General features: G+C 34.1%; 1 pseudogene; it reads right to left on the bottom strand.

The window, feature by feature from the left end:
* Positions 1 to 477: 477 nt before the first annotated feature.
* On the bottom strand, positions 478 to 2,316 carry LOC123384507 (annotated as a pseudogene).
* Between the last annotated feature and the right edge of the window lie 4,962 nt (positions 2,317 to 7,278).

Below are 7,278 nucleotides of genomic sequence, written 5' to 3'. Positions count from 1 at the left end.
TCACAAAAATTAGACATTCTTCTCATTGCAAAACAAGTAAGAGTTACTGCTGACAGCAAAGGACAAATCCTTACTTTTCCACAACTTGAAATTTATGGCTAACTATAAAAAAATAAAATATTTTTTAATGTAGATACTATCTGCAGAAGGTTTAAGAATGCATATGCAGTCTTTAAGAGAAACTGAAAAAGGAAGGAAGTGACATCTAATGTGCACTCTATGCTTGGCACAGTTCCAGGTGCCTAATAAACATTATATCTTTAATCAATACAGCAAATATCAGAAATAATAATTTTTAATAATAATAATAATATTTTTCCCATGAAAAAGGAAATTGATATTCAAAGTTTAAATGAGTTACAAATTTATCCAAACTTAAAAATGGCACAGCTGTGATATGAATTCAGTGAGTGCCATACTCCCTAGCTTTCATGACCACCACTCACACATGCACACTTTCCACCCCAACAGGTCAAATTCAAGTTTGGTCAGAAAGCCAGCTGCATCCAAATCACTGGGAAGACTTGTTAAAAACCAACATCTCAGCACCTACTGCAGACCACCATCACTGTAACATGTTCTCCAATGTTCTGGTATGCATCAAAAGTTTGAAGTAATGCAAAAATCAAACTACTTCCCATAAGTCACATGGTATAAGTGCCACATGAACTCTTTAAGTGAATTCTTGCAAATCACATCTTGGGTACATGAGTCTCTATTTTCATCAGAATCTAATATCTCAAAATTTAAACTGAAGCCATTGGCCACCATATTTGACTTTCCAAAGCGAGGCTTTCAAAGACAAGCCAGAACTGAACTGAGCTGAAAAACTGAAGAATGATCAGTGACTGCAGACAGAAATAAATCAAAGTTTCAAAGATGGAAATGTATTGAAGAATCTGAGAGATTATTAGAACATGTATAAGTCAGAAACAGAAAAGGGGGTGACAGAAGATTAAGACTGGTGAAGACCGGTCAAGACTGGTCAAGATTAAGACTGATCTCAGGGACTCAAGACATGTACATATATTAAAATCAAATTTATTGAGGTATAATTTGTAGAAACATAAAATGAATCTATGTAAATGTAGGGTTTGATAACGTTTCCCCCCCCCCAAAATCAATATAATTTTCATTGCTTTAAATTCTTTAAATGATCACAAATTAGTCTGAAAAATCATCTGGCACCTTGCTATCTCTGTAGCTGGACAACTTAGATCTTACTCATCAGCGTGCTGAACTGTTGCTTTTTCAAAAACATAGATACCATCCCCAAATTTCCTGATATCCTTATTTTTAACTGTTGTACTTGCTGAATCAAAGTTGCTCAGTTTTATACAAGGTCAGTATCATGTCCTTCAAGAATTAACTCATGTTGGAGTGCCTGGGTGGCTCAGTCAGTTAAGCATCCAACTTCAGCTCAGGTCATGATCTTGCAGTTCGTGAGCTTGAGTCCCGCATCAGGCTCTGTGCTAACTACTCCGAGCCTGGAGCCTGCTTTAGATTCTGTGTCTCCCTCTCTCTCTGCCCCTCTCCTGCTCACACTCTGTCTCTCTCTCTCACTCTCTCTCTCTCTCTCTCTCTCTCTCTCTCTCAAAAATAAATAAATAAAGATTAAAAAATAATTAACTCCTCTTTCTGGGCTTGAGATAATGAACAAGCAACACCTGACTTCATTCAAACCGTGCAGATTTGTTTTTCACCCATGAAATTTTGGATTTCAACAAGAAAACCACTCTCTTGAACAACAATGTTGATGGTGAAGTGAGCATACACAGACCTCATCTTATACTGAAAACTCAGTATAACAACGTTGGTCATATTTTTGTTGTTGTTGTTTAATGTTTGTTTTTTTTTTTTTGTTTGTTTTGTTTTGTTTTGTTTTGTTTTGTTTGAGAAAGAAGAGAGAGACCAGGGAAGGGACAGAGACAGAGAGAGGGAGAGAGAGAATCCTGAGCAGACTTGGTGCTGTCAGCACAGAGCTCAATGTGGGGCTCGATCCCACAAACTGTGAGATCATGACCTGAGCTGAAAACAAGTCAGATGCTCAACTAACTGAGCCACCCGGGTGCCCCAATCACATTCTGTATATGACCACAGATAGTGTGAACAGTAGCCAGTTCTTTTCAATCTTCCCACTGTTTGTTAATTCAAAGCCTCTTCTTTTTCTTTCCAAAGAGACTGAGTTCTACATTGATGTGATTGAAGTCCCTTTGCAGGGTTCCTCTGGGGAAGTTCATAATAACAGCACATCCCTTCAGTGATGTCGACACTTTCTGGAAAGTTGACAACCTGATTACTAAGAATGGTCTTCATTCTCGCAGTAGATGAAGCTAGGAAAGAACTGATGAGTTTTGACAAATGCATATAATCATTTAATCCCAAACATAAACACGATATAGAATTCTTCCATCAGCCTGCAAAGTTCCCTTGTGTTCTTTTACAGGAAACTTTCTTCATCTTTAGTCCCAAGCAACCACCAATTGTCTTAATTGTTCTGCTTCTAAAACATCATATAAATAGAATCATACACTATGTGAAATTTTTTGGGTTCATTATATTGATTAGAACCAGTAGTCTGTTCCCTTTAATTGATGCGGTATTCCATTATATAGATATACCACAATGTATTCATCAGTTCAATTCTTGATGATTATCAAGATGGTAATCATCAAAACTGATGATGGTTTATTTCTAGTTCCTAGTTATTATGAATAAAGCATCTATGAACATTCCATTGAGTCTTTGTTTGAACATATATTTTCCTTTCTGTTGGATAAATTCATGGAATTGCTGCTACATAATAGATGTAGTGTAACTTTACTTAAAAAAAAAAACTGTCAAACTGCTTTCCAGAATGGTTGGGCAGTTTAACAATCCTACCGGCAATGAATGAAAAGTCTATTTGCTACACAACCTCACCAACAGTTGGCATTGTCAGTGTTTAATTACTTTAGAGAGCGTGTAGAGATATCTCAAAGTATTTTAGTTTACATTTCTTGGATGAGCAATGATGTTGAGTATTTTTATGTGCTCAATGGTCATTTATATATCTTTTTTGAAGTGTCCATTCAAAATATTTTGCTGTTTTAAAAAATTCTATCTTTTGAGGTGCCTGGGTGGCTCAGTTGGTTGGGCATCTGACTGGCTCAGGTCACGATCTCACAGTTCATGAGTTCAAGCTCCATGTGGGACTCTGTGCTGACAGCTCAGAGCCTGGAGCCTGCTTCAGATTCTGTGTCTCCCTCTCTCTTTGCCCTTCCTCTGCTTGTGCTCTCTTTCAAAACTAAATATTAAAAATTATTTAAATTCTTTTAATTATTGAAATTTTTAAAAATTAAATCTATATATAATATCTTTGTCAAATAAGTGTGTTGCAAATATTTCTTACTAGTCTGTGGCTTATCATTTCATTTTCTTAATGGTATTTTTGAAAGAACTAAAGTTTAAATTGTGATAAATTACAATTTACTAATTTTTCATGGTTCATACTTTTCGCATATTACCTAAGAAATTTTTGCCTATGCTAAGTGGCAAAGATTTTCTACTAAGTTTTCTTCCAAAAGGTTTGTTTGTTTGTTTATTTATTATTTATTTTGGTTTTTATGTTTAGGTCTATGATTCATTTTAAGTTTTATGCATGGTATTAAGAGTTGAAGTTATTTTGTTCTATATTCATAGCCAAGTTTTCAACACCATATTTTGAAATTACTCACCAAGTTGTTTTTACATATATCTATGAACAAATTTATGTGTAGGACCAACTCGGGACATTTTTCTCTTCCATTGGTGTACATATCTACCCTTTGCTAAAATCACATTGCCTTGCTTAGCATAGATTTATAGTATACCTTTAAATCAGTTAATATTAAGTGTCTGATTTTGTTCTTCTTTCTCAAAACTGTTTTAGCTATTCTAAATTGTATCCATCCATAAAATGTTAGTAAGACCTTGGCAATTTAAATGGAAATCTCCATGAGGATTATGACTGAGCTTGCATCATATATATAGATCAGTTTGGAAAGACATCTTAGCAATAACAAAAAAATAACACCTTAACAAGAGTCTTCCAATAAATAAATATCATATGTCTTTCCATTTATTTGTGTCTTCTTTAATTTAGCTCAGCAAACTTTTGTGATATTCAGTATAAATATACATATTTAAAAGAATTATTCCTAAGTATTTCATATTTTAGATGTTATTACAATTGCATTGTTTCTTTAAGCTTTATTTCTAATTGCTTATTACTAGTATATAGAAATACAATGGATTTCTGTGTGTTGTACACATACTATATTCACTTAATTCTGATAATTTTTTGGACCCTTAGGATTTTCTATGTGGTCATAGAGTCTGCAAATATAGACAGTTTGCTCCTCTTTCTCCAATTTGTATGCCTTTTTGCCTTTGCTTTATCACCCTAGAGACTTCAGCACAATATTAATTGGAAGTGGTAAGAGTGAGTTTGCCATGTTCTTGATCCTAAGTGTAAGCTTCCAGTATTTTAGGAAGTAAGAATCATGTTTGCTCTATATTTCATACAGATTCTTTTGACCAGGTTGATGCTATTCATATTTTTCTGAGAGTATTTATCATGGATACTGAGTTTTGTCAAATCCTTTATCTGCATCTATGTTGACATCCATATGGTCTTCTTTTACTCCTTTTTTTTTTCCTTGTAATGTCTTTGATTTTTAAAAGTTAAATTAGCTTCATATTCCTGGGATGAATGCCTCTTGTTCATGGTATATTATCCCTTTTATATATTATTAAATGTGCTACCAATTTGTTAAGGATTACTGTGTCTTTATTCATGAGGAGTATCAGTCTGATTACTTACAAAGTATTTGTCAGGTTTTGTTATAAAATGAGTCGGAAAGTGCTTTCTATTTTATTTTTCATCTTATTTGCAAATGATTTGATTTACTATATACTTAAATATTTGATTGTAGTTTTAATTTGCATTTCTATGACAACTAATAATATCTCTATGCTTTTGAGGTCCATTCAAGTCTTTTGGATTGTTTTCCATAATATGCTGATTTCTAGGAATTCTTTTTCTTTTTTTTTTATTTTTTTAAAATTTTTTCCCACGTTTTTATTTATTTTTGGGACAGAGAGAGACAGAGCATGAATGGGGGAGGGGCAGAGAGAGAGGGAGACACACAATCGGAAACAGGCTCCAGGCTCTGAGCCATCAGCCCAGAGCCCCACGCGGGGCTCGAACTCACGGACCGCGAGATCGTGACCTGGCTGAAGTCGGACGCTTAACCGACTGCGCCACCCAGGCGCCCCGGAATTCTTTTTCTTATTGTTTGTTTATTTCTCAGAGACAGACAGACACAGACAGAGTTTGAGCTGGGGAAGGGCAGAGAGAGAAGACACAGAGTCTGTAGCAGGCTCCAGGCTCTGAGCTGTCAGCACAGAACCTGTCGTGGAGCTGGAACTCAGGAGCTGTGAGATCATGACCTGAGCGTAAGTCAGATGCTTAATAGACTGAGCCACCCAGGTGCCCCTAGGAATTCTTTATATGATCTGGATTTGAGTTCTTGGTCAAATAACTATTGAGAAGATTTTTTAAGTCTTGTGGCTTCCTGATTCATTTTTTGAAAAATAAAGCATTTTGGTGAAGTATAATTTATTAATTCCTTTCTTTCACGGTTATTTGAGAAATCTTTGCTTACTTACCCCTGAATGACAAACATGGTGTTCTATGTTTTCATCTAGAAGTTTTATAACTCTGGCTTACATTTAAGTCTATTACCCATCTCAAATTAACTTTTGTGTCTGTGAGGAAAGAATTGAATTTTATTTTTTAATCTAGTTTTTTTGTGCAGTATTTAGTAAAAACATTTAATCTTCTCTCATATTAACTCCATGCCTTAGTTAAAAATCAGTGCCTATTTCTGCATTCTCTTTTCTTTGTCATTTCTTGTAATCTTTACTCAAACACCACATTGCTTTTATTTACTATAGCAAATTTTGAGGTCAGGTAGTATAAGTTCTCAAACTTTGTTCTTTCTCAAGATCTTTTTGATTATTCAAGATCTTTTAAATATCCAGTCTAAAATCAGCTCTCACTTACTGGAAAAAAAGAAAAACCACTGGGATTTTGGTTGGGATTGTGTTGAATCTATAGCTTACTTATATAAAGTAGTCTTTGGTTCCCTGAAATAAATTATATTATGTTTAAATTCCACTTCAAACTTTTTTTTCTAGCTAGTTTATAGAAAGACAGTACATTTTTGTATATTGATATTGAATCCTGTGAAACTATAATTTTCTTGTTAGTTCTTGTAATTATGTATAGGTTGTATAGGGTTTTCTACACAAATAATCATGGTGTCCACAAATATTAACAGTTTTACTTCATCCTTTATAATATTCCTGCCCTTTTTTACCTGTCTTATTGCAATAGCTAGGATAAATAGAACAATATTAAATAAGAGCAATGCAGTCCTTCTTGTGTTGTTCTTGATTTTAAGGGGAAAATATTCAATGTATTTCATTAATCATATTAGCTTTAGATTTTTTGTAGAAATCCTTCGTAGAAAATGTTTCCTTCTTTTTGTAGTTTTGAGAATTTTTACCATGGCTGTTGAATTCTTTTAAAGGCATTTTTCTGCACCTATTAAAATTATCATTTGGATTTTCTTTACTCATTAATGTGATGAAATACACTGTCAAGAGTTTTGAATGGTTAAATCAAACTTGCATTACTGGCATAAACCCTGCTTTGCCACAGTATATTATTTTTTTACACATCCTATTTTTAATACTTTCTATGTCTACATTTATAAGAGATACTTGTCTGCATTTTCCTTTTCTTATAAAGTCTTTGCTCAGTTTCAGTTTCAGAGTAAAAATAATCTCATAAAAATGAATAAGGAAGTCCTTCCTTATTCCTTACTACTTTATTTTCTCAAATAATACATGGTGAATTGCCTTTGTTTGTTTATTTGATTGATTTTGTTTTGTTTTGTTTTTCCTTTGCCATTTGGTAGAATTCACCATTTAAGAAACCAGGGCCTGTAGTTTTCTTTGTGGAAAGATTTTTAACTGTGAATTAATTTTTTAAACTAATAGAGGTCTACTAGGGTTCCTGGGTGACTCAGTTGGTTAAGCATCTGACTCTTCATTTCAGCTCAGGTCATGATCTCCTGGTTTGTGAGTTTGAGCCCTGACTTAGGTTCTGAACTAACAGTGCAGATCCTGCTTATAATTCTTTCTGTCCCTTCCCTGTGCTCTCTCTCTCTGTCTCTCTCTCTCTCAAAA

This window comes from Felis catus, chromosome A3, assembly GCF_018350175.1.
Source record: "Felis catus isolate Fca126 chromosome A3, F.catus_Fca126_mat1.0, whole genome shotgun sequence".
NCBI lineage: Eukaryota > Metazoa > Chordata > Mammalia > Carnivora > Felidae > Felis > Felis catus.
The sequence above is the reverse complement of the archived record's forward strand: the minus strand, read 5'-3'. Positions and strand labels throughout refer to the sequence as shown.